Source organism: Saimiri boliviensis, chromosome 14 (genome assembly GCF_048565385.1).
Source record: "Saimiri boliviensis isolate mSaiBol1 chromosome 14, mSaiBol1.pri, whole genome shotgun sequence".
Lineage (NCBI taxonomy): Eukaryota > Metazoa > Chordata > Mammalia > Primates > Cebidae > Saimiri > Saimiri boliviensis.
In genome coordinates this window covers 26,189,400-26,204,225 of record NC_133462.1, presented here as the reverse complement: position 1 = coordinate 26,204,225, position 14,826 = coordinate 26,189,400, and the positions used below count along the sequence as shown (strand labels likewise).

Sequence of the window (14,826 nt, the reverse complement as noted above, 5' to 3'; positions counted from 1 at the left end):
AGCCCAATTTCTACCACTATGCAGGCAATACCCTTGTAACAAACAAGCACATATACCACCAGTGTCAAAACTTAAAATTTTAAAAATGAAATAAAATAAAATTTCAAACTCACAGAAGCAAAGAATGGTATCTGCCATGTACTGGGGATTTGGGAGCAAAATGAGATGTTGGTCAAAGTGAACAAAGTTTGGTAGACAGGATGAGTAAGGTCTGAAGATCTGTTGTATTGAATGTACAATAATAGTGCACACTTGAAAATTGCTAAGAGAATAGATCTTAAATATTCTCACTGCAAAAAACTAGATAATGTTGGCTTTATTTAATATTTCACAATATACATTGTAAAGATATATAATTTTATTTGTCAATTACACCTTAATAAATCTGGCAGGGAGGGATGGGTGCAAAAAATGAAGGGCACCTGCGCTGGGCTCGACTTTTCCAATGTGTTCAGTTAACACATTGGTCACAGTCTCACGTTATGACTTTTCTGACACTGTGGTCTGGAAAAAAAAATGTAAAAGCCATTAACACACACATGCACACACACACACACAGACACAGAGGAATTTAATATAGTAATATTCAATATGTCCAACTTTGCCTGTTACCATGGTAACTAGCAGCATTAAGTCCTGCTGCTAAAATTTCAAAAGCAGATGACATGAACTATTTATGTATAATTGCATTTTAAAAAGAGAAAAAACTTGTCTTTCACATAAAATATGACTGAGTCTCAGATGAGATGGGTGATTGTATCACATTGGTGTCAGAACAAACGTAGCAAGTCCCCTGTCCCCAAGCCCTCTACTCCAGTGTGAGTTACTTCCATATGGAAGTGGAAAGCAAGACGGCAAACAGCGGTTTGGCCTCCTACAGAAAGTGCCTGACCTGATTTGAGCTGGTGCCATTGCAAAGACGATCAGTGCTCAAGTATTCACTTCTCCAAATTGAGTGAAGAAATTTCTTTTCGTTTCTACTCTTACAAGCTTGTGCATCTGCTGTCCCCTTGGTTGGCTAGTTCTTGAGCCACAGCCACTTGCATGAGCCATCAGCATGGAGGGGACACAGACCAGGTCAAAAGTCTTCATCTTGTAGGTGGAAATTGAGAGGCATCATAGCTGGATGTTTCTGGAGACAGGGGTATGCTCAGTAGTGGTGTCCTTTCACCAGCACCAACACAGGCCTAAACTAGCTCAGGATTGGACCATGTTGATTTTTCCCTCATCCAGGGGTTTTCTGCAGACATTCTAATGTCGCTTTCACAGACCATCATCCTTCCTGAGCCAAGGCTATGCAGGAACAAAAACGGCAGGTGTTACCTATGTGGTGGCAGCTCCCACCTTTGAGCACTGAGCCTTCTTCCTGAGCATTGAAGCACTGTTTACAGCCAAGAGAATCACCCTCAGGAAGCCTTCGTCACTCATGCCTTCAGGACCAGGAAAAAAAGCTTATTCAATAACTAAGTAAGGTGATGTGATTATCTCTTCAATTACATCTTTAACATGTTTTCTGGCAATGGTAGAGGTTTTAAATGAGAATGTATTCAATCAAATAAAGTTGAGCTCCTTGAGGGAAGAAACAAATTCAATATTTTATTCCAGGTGCGATCCCAGTAGCTCTCCTCTAATGCTTGTGGGATGGGTGGGAAGATGGACAATGCATGGATGAAAATTACTAAACAGAAAAATACACCTTGAATGAATGAATGAATAAAGTACTGGTTTTAGAAAGGAGGGAAGGATGGAGAGATTATCAGAGCAAGGAAGATCCTGAAAGAAATGAGCAGGCTTTGGTGAAAGGGTTTCTTGGGTGTGGGAAACACCCAGATGAAGTCAGCCTGCCATCTACCCGTCTGCAGGAAATTCCTCCAGGCCACACCACACTTTCTCTCATTCCTTCAGCTGCTGAACCTTGATTGAGCTAGGTCCCTTGTTACAAGGCCCGAAATAAAAAGGAGAAAACAAATGAGAAAATTAATTATGATAATTTCCATTGCCTTAACAAGACATTTGCATTCATGTTCTATGTGCTTAAGAAGGGCATTTACCAGCGAAGCTCTGTAGTGAAAAGGTTTCTTGAGCTAGGGAAAGACCCCAAAATGGAGCCTTGGTGGCCACCTGGACAAAGCCCTTAATCAGCTACCTGTGATGCCTGCTTACAGGTTCATGGGAAGTCTGCAGCCATTACAGGCTCTGCCTGGGGTTGGCCCTCCACCAAAGGGCCTCCAGTTCCTGCCTCTTGGGGCACAAATCCCTACCACCCCCAGACCACTGACTCACCCCAGGCCCCTGCAGTCTTTAACATCACTGCACCCTGTAGTTTGGGTGGCATCTGGTCCTAAAACGTTCCCAGGCTTCTGCCTCGCTTCTCAGGTGTGCCAGTCTCTTCACACATGGCTGGCCTGCTCCGGAGCTGCTGCAGTTATTCTCAGTGGCCAAATCATTTCTTACTTCCCCTGATAAACAAGGTAACCAGGCTTGATTAAAGAGTTCCTTCTTTGGAGGGCAGAGGGGCTGTCTTCCCTTGATTAAAATGTTTGCCAGCTCTCTCTCATTCTGGTCTCCGGTGGCCAGGCTCTTCAGGAAAGTCAGACACTTCACTCACTGGTAATTATTTTTCCTTATTAAAAATCCATTTGCCTCCATGTGACCAACATGCAACTCTCCATCATGATACTGAGCCATTCCCACGTCTTCCATCCATCTCTACTGCAATTTGGTTTTATCATCTGATCCCGCAAGGTAAGAGAGAGCAATTAGTCCTCTGCCCTTGAAGTTTGACCCCTACAAGATTAACCGGGTTCCTTGGAGTGTCTGGGCACCTGGTGAAAACAAGCGGGACCTTTTGTCAGGTCTCTCCTCACACCTATGAAGGTCTCGGTTCAGGATTACAAGGCATGACAGCAGTCGCAGCACAAAACACTTCATCATCAACACTTTAAGTATACCCTTGCAGCTAAAAAACAGTCAGCACTTGGAGGCTTTCCTCCTAGGAGACAGTCTAAACACAACAGCACTGTGTGCTCATTCTCCCGAGTGCTGCTGCCCTGCAGACAGGTCCAAAGCCCAACTTGCAGAGTCATTTATTCACCTTGCTGCCCAAGATTGCATCTGACTTCTGAGATGCTGAGATCAAGGAAAGATTGGATACAAGAACACGTCGAGAATTTTGCACCCAGAGGGCAGAGCCCAGGCATAAATGTTTTAAAAGGAAAGATAATTTTCCATGTTGGAAATTTCTAGGTCAGACTGCTTTCACACCTATTTTGGAAAAGGAGCCTACTTCATCTCTGCATCAACCATAGCAAAGAAAGTCAACAAAGACCAAAAATATATCTGAAAAAAATAGGTTTTCATTTACTCTTTCAGCAATGTATTGGTTGATTACTCTGCATCAGGGAAGGTTCTAGGTGAAGGCACTAGAGCCTCTGCCTAATCTGAATTTATCTTTTCAATGTATGAGTCAAATTCTGCTGACTGGGAAGCACTAGTGAGACAATTAAACAGAAGTCTAATCTAGAGTGACTGGGGAGGTGCTGGTTCAGTTTCTTTAACAGGGCAGGCTCTCTGAGGAAGCCCTTGAAGGCATACATGGGAGAGCCTACTCTAACCTACTGGGCCTGGCCACCTCTACCCCATTCTCCTTTGAAAACAGCATTTTCAAGATCAGAGATGCTAAACTGACACCACTGTGAAAATCAAGTTACAACCTCTCTTCTTCTAGTGAAGACATTAACACTGGATAAAACAGGTCTCCATCCCCAACAAAGAAAAGAAAACTTGTTTCAATTAAATATACAATTTTCAGTTGGTTTTATTGCTTTTTTTTTTTTTTTTTTTTTTTTTGTTTATGCCAGATAGAGGACAGGAGGGCTGCAATCTCTTAGAAAACATATGAACATATGTCTTAGAAGGCAAGATCACAGGCATCTTCCTCTGAAGCCCTCAGTCACACTCTCACTTAAGACATCTGCTGCAAGATGAGGGACCGTCAAAACTTTTGCAGGTAATCTGGTAAGATGTATTCAAATACTTAAAAATGTATCCTGTTTTTGTTTTTGTTCTTTTTCATTTGTCTTTATTTCCTTAAATCTTTGGAAGTGAAATTTACCTTCAGTGAGGTTCATTATGGTGCCATTTGAAAAGGTGAAAGGCTGACAATAATATAACAGTCCAGACACAGGGGATGATGACACATCCATCTACTGGGGCATGGAGCACCATCCCACAAGAAGGGGACATGACTTACAAAAATCTAGAATGTGCTGTTGGGTGAAATGGTATGGACCAGTATCATCACATTGTTATTGATTAACTGTATATCCATAAGCCAAAGAAGTCCAGTTAAATACCAAAATGTTCAGAGGAGTGACATTGTGGAAGATTTTTATTTTCATAGCAGTATTTTCTTATTTTTTTAAACATCACATATATGACTTAATTTTTTAAAGTTAATGTTTAAAAGAGAACAAAATAGTTGCCCAAAGTAACCTTGTCTTCTAAGTATACCCTCCTACCCTAAAGTGGGCAGTAACTGGCTTGCCCGGCACCTATGAGTGATCTTGTCTAAACCCGCTGCCCTGTACTCGGAGTTGGAGGCTACCTGGGTGTTGAGTCTGTGGATTGCAGTGAAGTCCTTGAGAAGGAGCACAGGCCCTCCCAGAGTGCAGGCACACATGACCATGCAGTGCCCACCCTGCCCGGACTCATAGGAGAACCAGCTGTTCTCCTCAGCTCCTGTTCAGTCACGCCCTTCCTCACTCAGAGTGTCCAAGCACCCACCCTCAGTGCATTCACAGCAAGTCCCCTGACCATCAGACAATGACTGTCCATGGACCGTAGGAGAGGGAGGGGTGCTGCTGAGGCTGCTGGGCCTGTTCCCACATTGCCTGTCCATGGCCTGGAGGTTCCTCCCTCCCTGATCCACCATTGTTCCACTGCCCATGTGAATGCTGGGATTGGGCCTGAGAAAGAAGGAAAACTGCTTCTGCTTCCAAGACTATGTTTGTCATGAGTGTACTTCTGATCAGAAAGACAAATTTTTCAAACTTCATGACTGAACTTCATGCTTTCTGCGTGCTTCCCTCTCCCCTGCCTTATCTCACTGATCCCTTGAGGCTCCCTGTCCCCAACCCACAATTACTCCATAGCTTCCAGCAGTTTCAGGTTCCCCTCAAAGTGCACATATACACAGAATTTTGTGGGTCAGGCAGTATTTTAAAGAGGTTCCATCACACTTAAAGGTTTGGAGTCACTAGCTTGCGGCATGTCTTCAAAGATAAACAAAATATTTGAACTCTTCAGCCTTAATAAATAAAACCTGAAAATGAAAGACCTCATCAAATTAAGCTTCTGCCCATTTTAGAAATCAAGGGCAACCACAGAGGAGATGACTCAGTTCTAAAAGACAAGAATACCCAAATGGGTGTATTGTGGGGTCTAGGAAGGACGCTTCTGAGCTTGTTGAGCTCAGCAGCAGCAGAGACACTGAGCCAGTCCAGGCACACAGACAGGGACCAGGCACTGTCCTGGCAGGTTAAATCTTAAATCTCTATGCAGCCCATTAGTATCAGCAAATGGTTCTTTATTAAGCTCTGATCTTGTATTGTGTATATCCTTCTCCCCAGTTCTGAGCTCCCTGAGAGGACAGCCTACAGTGTTTCCCTTTCTATCTTCAGGGCCTACTCCCAAAAGACGGGCTTCAGCTGTCTACAATGCACGTCGGAGCCTTCAGCATCCCTGATGCGCTAGCTGGCACCAGCTTCAGCAGCCAAGTGCATCTGCTGTGCTCGCATCTGCCATGCCATCCTGGGGTCCTGGACCCCTGAACACAGCAGGCCAGTTTATGTGGTCCCGTCCTCTACATCTCTGCCTGCCTCCATAGTGCAGATGGCTCTGAAGTCACACCAGCCCAACTTCCAGGCTGAGACCTGGAGGAGCTAGGTTGCCCTATCATTCTTGTATCCAGATCCAGATTTCTCCTGCTGCTCTGTTCTTCCTAGGCCTCCACTGTGACTCAGGCCATCCTCGTCCCACTGCCAATGTAAGAACCAAGAACTACATCATTCCATTGCTTTCTGCATCCCCTCTATCAATGGTGGCACCGTACACAGCTGCATCCAGGTAAAACAAGAGTCCCCCTGCCTGAGGTATTCGAGGGGGCTTTGCTGCAATTTCTTTCATCTCCAATTCTTTTAGAAGAAGTTTCATTCTTTTTCATGGGGACTTTCCTCTCATCCACCGGCATCAAAAGCTAGTTAGAAAGTTCTTCTCGGTTCTGCCTGCATGTCAATGTTTTTATTCCTGCTGTTGTGAAATAAACAGCTGAATGTCCCCCTTGCCCGTACTGACTGTTGCCATCTGCCTGGCCATGCCTCGACCTCCCCAGATACCATGCACCTGTCCTGTGCCATAATTAATATTTACTGCAATCTTAGCTTTGTCATCTGGACCATGCCATATAAAAAGAAAGGCACAACTTCAAAATGTTTTTCCTTCTAAATTGCTGTAAAATTGCGAATTATGGCAACTACAGTAAAACTTCAAATTATTCAGATGCACTAGGGGAACATAAGCAAATTTTGAATGAGTGAGGAGGCTTTCCACAAAAGCAGGGTGTGAGTAAGGAAAGCAGCGAGATTTCAGAGCTTCCCATTTTTGCTACAGGACTATCAGCCTCATGCTGCAGCAGAGGACACAAGAGCTCACCTCGGAGTAAATCAGAAAGCACCCCCCAAATCAGCGCCCCTGACAGGGAAAGGTGGAAACACACTACTGGAGGGCGGCCGCTCCCCTGTGCCCATGTGACATGTTGGCTATAAATCCCATCCTGTCTAGAGCAGTGATTTTCCACTAGGCAAATTTAAGTGTGTGTTATTGGATTCTGTGTGAGGTAACAAAACTGAATATTAACTTTCACTCATCAAAAACTTGCCATATCTCAAGCAGAGCATCCTTCCCTTTCTCTCTCTCTCTTTTTTGAGATGGAGTCTCACTCTGTCACCAGGCTGGAGTGCAGCTGCGTGATCTTGACTCACAGCAACCTCTGCCTTCCGGGTTCAAGCAAGTCTAGTAGCTGGGACTACAGGTACACACCACCATGCCTAGCTAATTTTTGTATTTTTAGTAGAGACAGGGTTTCACCATATTGGCCAGGATGGTCTCAATCTCCTGACCTTGTGATCCACCCTCCTCGGCCTCCCAAAGTGCTAGGATTACAGGCATGAGCCACCGTGCCCAGCCACTCCCTCTTTCTTGCCCACATCTCACCTTCATTCTAGTCACGGGTGCTTTTAAAACCTGACAGAAAGGGTTAACATCACCATGAGCCAACACAAGTTCAAGATATATCATATACTTTTGACTGTCTGTTTTGAAAATGTTTACACTGAGGGCAACGTTAAACCAGGTGTCCGAATTAGAAACAAGTGGCCATGTAATGCAAGCAAGATGGATTCTGGCTACCACGAGCCAGAAGAGCAGAGAGGGAACCAAAGACACGATGACGTGTCAAGCTACAGGGAAGCAGAGGGCAAGTCTTTAGTTGCTCTCTTAGTTCTTTAGGCATTTAATCAGCTAGAAAAGCTGGTACCTGCTGCTCCGCTCCCAGCGGCCTCTCCATTATCACTAAAATAATAATGACAAATTGGGAGAGGCACAGAGGACCGGCAAATGTGAAGCCAAGTGTTGAAGACGGCAACAGAAGGTGACAGCCAGCAGCCCTCAAACATGAAGAGGAGCCAGTGTTCGCCTTGGGGGCCTCCTCCTCTGAGAAGCAAAACCAGCTGTCTACATTCATAATCCACCAGGAAGGGCGGATGACATAAGGAGGGCTGCAGGACAGTGACAAAGAATTCAACCCCCGAGCTGCATCAGCCGTAAAGCAGCCTTGCCTCATTTCTGCCTGAGTAAGAGCAAAGCCTGGAATCACAGTGAAGGGATTATTCAGACAGGACCAAGTTAGATAGGAGCAGGGTCTCTGACACTTGGGCTTAGCTCGGAGCTGAGGGGAGCTGCCCTCTGCATGCTGGCTCACAAGCTCACCTGTAGAGAGCTGGCCACTCAAATGGCTATCTAGAGCCCAGCCTCAGTAGCTGTCCAGCAATCCTCTGATTTTGGGTTGAAGACTGTAGCACCCAAATTCCAGAATCTACTTTTGTCTTATAAGGTCATAAAGTTACGGTACAGCCTGGTTTGTTATCCTGCACAAAATCCCAATTAGTTAAATTAAAACAAATACACACACACACCCCCACACCCACACACACACACACAAAACAGAGAGGCCCACCAAGCACCCAGAACTCCCTGGAGCTCCAGCTTCTTAGGTCTAAATATCAGAGCATCACTTTGTGACTTCATTCATTATTCTCTGCATTTCCATTCTTCCTAGAATTCCCTTCCCAACAACCTTCACCCAGGTAACTCCTGCTAATCTTGCACTTCTTCAGAGGTCACCTTGTACACACACAATCCCTCCTCTCTCATTACATTAGAGGCCCCACTGAGCACTTAATTTTACCTTCATGACATTTATTCCTTTCTTCATTCACTCAGCAAATATTTATTGAGCATCTAATAGTCACAGGCACAGAGCTAGACACTGGGGATTCTGCCACGAGCAAGAAAGAAACAAACCGCCCATGTCATCTTGGAGCTTGCCATCTAAAGGGGAAGACATCATTAACAAGACATAACAAATATCATATGATAGCATTTGGTGTTTAAATGCTAGAAAAAAACCACACTGAGCCATGAGGAAATAGCACATGCTGGACCTGAGGTGAGGCCACTGTAATGGAGGCACTACCAAAAACTTCTGCAGTTTTTGTGCCCAGCCCCACCACCTCCTGACAGGAAACACTCTCTGCAAGGCAGGGCCCATGCACAGCAGCTCACACTGCATGCAGGGCACCAGGCTCAATGGAGGGCTGGCGATGGCAGGGGCTCTTCACCCAGAAGAGACTCTGAACTCTGGCTTTCCCTTACCTTCCTCTGCACCCTGCCGCACAATTCGTTCCTCAACATTAATCCATTTGACAAGAGAGGAAACTATTTTCAAAGTAAACAAAATAAATCAAAATGGTGCTAACTTCTCTCCCTAATGTCCTCCATCAATCATGGATGACTCCAGCTTTTTAAACAGCGAGACTTGGGGAGTGGAGGGAGTGAAAAAAAATTTAAATTCAACTGGCTCCCAGCTCTGTAACATTAAGATGCTGGAACTGAGTTACAAGTACTATTTATGTCTAGAAGGAGGGGGAAAAAAATCAATAGTAAACCACATAATTGGGAGAGGGGTGAGGAAGAAGAAAGGGGGATACATTCCTTATTGACTCAGAGAAAAATGCAACGAAGAGTCAGAACACCTTCATTTAATGCCTCACTAAAGGCTGCACAAGGCAGAGTGACAGAGCCAGGAAGATGTAGGAGAAGGAAGTGTTAACTTGCCGGACCCCACATGACAACTGCGGTCCCTGAAAATGACTCCTGCCAGCCTCTAAGGGCAAGCGCCAGACTGTTTGGTGCAAACCAAAAACTCACAAAGGAAAAGCGGGAAAAGAAGAAACAGAGGATAGCGCAGGTCCTCCAGAGAAACAGACAAAGCAGCCAGCCTTCCAAATCAGGAGTCACATGCTCACCTCCACACTACTGCCTGTGAGTAAGTTGTTTAAAAAAGCTTTTATTTATTTACTTTTGAGACAGGGTCTTGCTCTGTCACCCAGGCTGGAGTACAGTGGTATAATCATAGCTCACTATAGCCTGGAGCTCCTTGGCTCAAGCAATCCTCCTGCTTCAGCTGGACTATAGGCACATACCATCACATTAGGCTAATGCTTTTATTCTTTGTAGAGAAGAGCTCTCTCTTTGTTGCCCAATCTGGTCTCAAACTCACGGTCTAAAGTGCTTCCCTTGCCTTGGCCTCCCAAAGCACTGATATTACAGGCATAAGCCACCACACATGGCGTTTAAAAAAAATTTTTGTAGAGACAGTGTATTGCTATGTTTCCTAGGCTCAATTCAAACTCCTGACCTCAAGGTATCCTCCCATCTCAGTCTGCCAACCGCTGGGATATCAGTAATGAGCCACCACACCAAGTTCCTTAAATAAAGTTTTGCTATTCAAATTAAAAATAAAGGTAGGCCCACTAGGATGGATGGCTATACTAAGAAATATGGACAACTGCCAGGTGTTGGCAAAGATGGGAAGAAATCAGTAGGAGCATAAGCTGGTGCAACCTCTTTGGGAAACAGTCTGGCAGTTCTTCAAAAAGCTAAACAGAGAATTTCCATACGATCCCGGCAATTCCATGCCTTGGGTATAAACCCAAGAGAACTGAAAACATATGGCCAGAGAAAAACTTAGACATAAATATTCATAGCAGCGTTATTCATGATAGCCAAAAAGTGGGAATAAACCAAATGTCTATCAGCAGATGAATGGATAAACCAAATGTGGTACATGCACACAAAGGAACATTCACATATAAAAAGGAATAACACACTGACATATGCTACAATATGAAGGAACCTTAAAAAATGCTGAGACAGTAGCCAGACACAAAAGACAACAAATTGTATGATTCTATTTATCTGAAACGTCTAGAACAGGCAACTCCATGGACATGGGAGCTGGCTTAGTCATTGTCAGGGCTGGAGGAAGGAGAGTGGAATGACAGTGACTTCTAGAAGTACAGGTTTCTTTTGGGGCGATCAACACGTTCTGGGATTAAACAGTGCTGATGGTTGCACTCCTTTGTGAATATACTAAAAACCAATGAATTGCACACTTCAAACGAGTGAATTTTATGATATATGAATTATATTTTAATAAAAGGAAAATAAAGGCAGAACACATATGGTAGGAGGTGGTTAATCTACTTGACAGATTTATCAGATTTGTAAACCTGAGCACTTGCCACTTGGCAGCAGAAGGCACAGCTGAACTGTGTTCTGTCCCAGCTTTGTCTACATGGCTTTGTTCAAGGTGGCAATTCCCAGAGCAGTGCCTGGCACATAGTAGGTGCTCAATAATTCTTAGATGGATGAATATCTAGGAAGAACCATTAAATTTTAAGTTTTAAGAGGAAGTTCTACAGTTCATGTATCACGGACGTTGCACTTTGTCATAAATAGAAAGAAGATTACAAACAATGTATCTGGAATGCTGCCATTCTTACTGAGAAATATAGACACATACCTATGTAATATGTGCAAAGAAATAAGTCTGGAGACATATACATTAGGAAGTTAACAGTGATTATCTTTACGTGGGAATATTACAAATGATTTTTAAAGCTTCCTTTATATGTCGTCTGAATTTTTCTTCTAACAATAAGCACAGACTACTTTTCTAATCAGGAAAAAATTGAAAAAGCAATAAAGCTATTTCCATGCAGAAAATAAATTCACTTTACTTTTTATAATTCAATTCTGAAGACAGTTAATTGGGCATGCTAGGTCCTTTCACTGAACTGCTTTGGTTGTTCTGAAGTTCTAAATCCATTTAGTTCTCTAAAATAAACAACTTACTCTAAGAAATTCAACCTGCTCAGGAAATTCCAACATTAGCAATGTCCAGCCACACCACAGGTATTGGTGGGACACTGTTGGTCCGATTATTAAGAATCTGCTTTGGGTGCAATAATCAATAGGCTCACTTAGTACCTATCAGGCACCTGCTACTGATATTAACCAGCCAAAGCACCCAGAGTATCATTAGAGGGGAGAAACAATCCAGTCAGTCAATAATCAGAAGTAATAAAAACACTCCACCAGCTTGCTATTCCCAAAGACCAGAAAGCTGCTATGCTCTTAGGAACTCTTAACAAAAACGACAACGACAAAAATTGTTTTCCTTGATTCTCACCTTGGCAACAAAAGACTAAAACCCAGTACAATGACACAATAGAGTGTCTTCTATACTGTTTTCATTCTGGTGTCACTTCTGTTTTCTGTGATTCTTTGGGGTAATTAAACAAGTCATTTCTCCCAAATCCTGAACTGGTCATACATAAAATCTTCCCAGCAGGACAAGCCTCAGGTGATCAGGGAGTCTGAGAAATGGGGAGTCTCAATCCCAACTCCTGCAGAGGCTGGTGTAGCTCAAACCTGGTGAGCTCACTCACTGAAGGGACATGAGGTGAGGGGTGCGGTGGTTAGCCTGTGCCAAACTGAAGGGTCCTGCTCCCTGTCAGCTCCTGACATGCCTGACTCAGGGCCCAGGAGGCACATCCTCCAGGCTTTAAGGACACAATGGAAATTCTGATTTTTATATAAATGCCTATTTTTGTTCTCTTAGCCACTAATTAGATTTTTTAAACACTATGCAGTCCAAACCAAGAACATCTATGGCCCACCAGTATGTAACATCTGAGCAACTAATCTTGAGTTTGATACTGACTCCAGGCCTTTCTACTCCTGGCAAGCCACCTAAACAGAGGACAAGTCATTATCTCAGGACCTTTGGGCTTGAATTCCTTTTTCATCTTTATGTCTTGAGTTTCCTCACAAAACTCCAGGGGGACACGTCCCTCTTAAGACTATGTTGTTGTTTAGAAACCACATCGATTACAAACCACAATCAATTTTCCCCTCTAGTAAACTGCAAAATAGGATTATAGGCCCCATTCCTAAAAAAGGTGCTTAGAAAAGGAAGATGTTCATGGCCTACAGTCCCCTACCCCACATTATTCTGGATTCCAACAAAGACAAGGGAACCACGGCAGCTCTGAAACCAGGCCTGCTGGAGTGAGAAATGAATGACTTCCCTTCAGTGGCTCAAAAACCTGGCAAAGAGGAATGATGCCCTGGCCCGAACAGCCACTGCAGAGGCTGGCTGTTACTCCACTAGAAACCCTCGTGCCCCTCCCCTACAGGCCTGCCCCTCAGCCTGCTGCCCTGTCTGTCCTGCATTTCTCTACGCCTAAGGTTCCCGTGCAGAGGGCATGGGGGCCATCTCCAGACTTCCTCTCCAGCCTGCCCCTCAGACTTCCAGAGCACTAAAGGGCAAATACAAATCTCCCTTTAAGCTGTAATGATGGAACAGGACGGGTCTACACAGCCCATCTCTACTGGATTTGGTATAAATGAAGTCCTGGCACATATGCCATCTTCCTTGTAGTCCTCATAAAAAGCTCTGAGAGGTTTCATGTTCTTCTTGCACAAAAGGAGATGGAGGCTTAGAGAGGTTATTTTAATAAGAAAGAGAGATGCCTTCTTAGAGGAGGTGAACTTCCAACTGGGATAAGAAGTCCCAGCAAGAACATGAGGGGCACAATGGGAGAACAGTGAGTTTTCCTAAACTTAGCTTTACCAAAGCACCTGCACTAGAGCTCACCAAGTCCTCAACACTCCAGCCACACAGGCTACCATGGGAGGCTTTAGGGAGCTTTGGCACAGAGCGGACAGGCTCCTTACAGCGCAACCAAAGACTTCAGAGCCAGATGAAAGGCATGATGAGAGAACAGTCAGCCCCACAGCAGACAGTTGGAGATGGCAGCCTGAAAACCAAAACAGCCCATAGGTACTTAAAGACTGCAGGCCCTGACAAGAAAGAGTCCATCAGCCCTACCGCTATTTACTCCAAGTTACTTGACACACACATGCAGATGTATGCACACATGCATACATGCACGCTCACACGCATACGTGCACGCTCACACACACACTCTCACACATATTTCTTGCAGCAGGCAAGAAATAAGGGAGACTTGAAGGAAGTGCAGCAGGGGGCCTGGGAGAGAGGCTTGCAGGAAACTGTTCAGGATCGAATGCGTGGCATTCAGCAACCCAGAAAGCTGCAGGTGGGGATTGAGGGGTGGCCGTCAGGGGAGGGAGAATTGGCTCTTGTTTAATAACAGCACATCCCTACAGAGCTGTTCTTCCTGTGTCATGTCTACACGTCTAGTGTGCCCTTCATGTGGCTGTCTGACCCACAAGCATCTCCACCAAAAGCAGGGGTTTGGCTAGGGTGAAATGTCAGCGCTGTAGACACTGGTCTGAGAATTTCTAAATAAGAGTTATATTTGAAGTTGCATATGTAGATGTAATCAGCACGAAAGAGGGTATACAGGAGAGGAGGGGGGAAAAAAAAACAAAAAACAATGAATGATGCCAGCAGCAGAAACAGAGACTCTGAGTCTGGGAATCTCCTACTGAATATCTTCTTAGTAAACTCCTTTCTGCTTGTTAACAAAAGCAAAGCTCTCTGAAAGGGCAGGACCACAGCAGTGGTAGAGCCCTCAAGGCAGAAATCGTAGATAAGCACTGCCCTTAGAAGAACCAAACCCCACCGCTTTTCTTCTTCAGTCACTGCTCAGGAATAAGCTTCCAGGGAGTTTGGCTGGTTTTCTGCAGTGATCCACAGACACGTCACTAGAAGTCCTTCCTTAGATCACAGGAAAGTGGCCAACGACTGTCCCATTGTACACAAGAAAATGAAATGGTCAGACCCAGACGACTTGGCTAGACCAGGGCTAACTAATCTGGTTCCCAGGTTCCACTGCTGAGAAGCAGGTCAAGGGCAGTACCTGGTTCCTGGCCTGGGTCCTCAGGACACTGCCATAGGCTATAGAAGGGCTTTGTTACAGGGCTGCAAGTGCTATAATTTTTGTCTAAAAAAAAAAAAAAAAAAAAATTATTCAACTTCGCACGCTGTGAAAACACTAATTTATTTTGCATCTTCATTTCACCTTGTTGCAATTTAATTTTATTGCTTCTGATATCCTTTTATACATTAATCTAATACTCCATTTGGTCCAAGAAGTCAGACACTGTGAATTACACCCATCACTCAAAATTTTATCCAATTTAACAACCTTG

At 44.3% G+C, this 14,826-nt stretch overlaps 2 long non-coding RNA genes across 2 annotated transcripts in view; both read right to left on the bottom strand.

Annotated features, from left to right (window-relative positions):
* LOC141581008 (uncharacterized) overlaps positions 1-14,826 on the bottom strand; it is a 181,610-nt gene that overhangs the window by 144,219 nt on the left and 22,565 nt on the right. The window lies entirely within an intron of this gene.
* Positions 375-8,858, bottom strand: LOC141581009 (uncharacterized). Its single transcript, XR_012513408.1, has 3 exons — positions 8,525-8,858; positions 2,284-2,825; positions 375-1,932 (listed from the first exon to the last, which is right to left on the bottom strand). It is a non-coding gene; the product is annotated as an uncharacterized LOC141581009 (long non-coding RNA).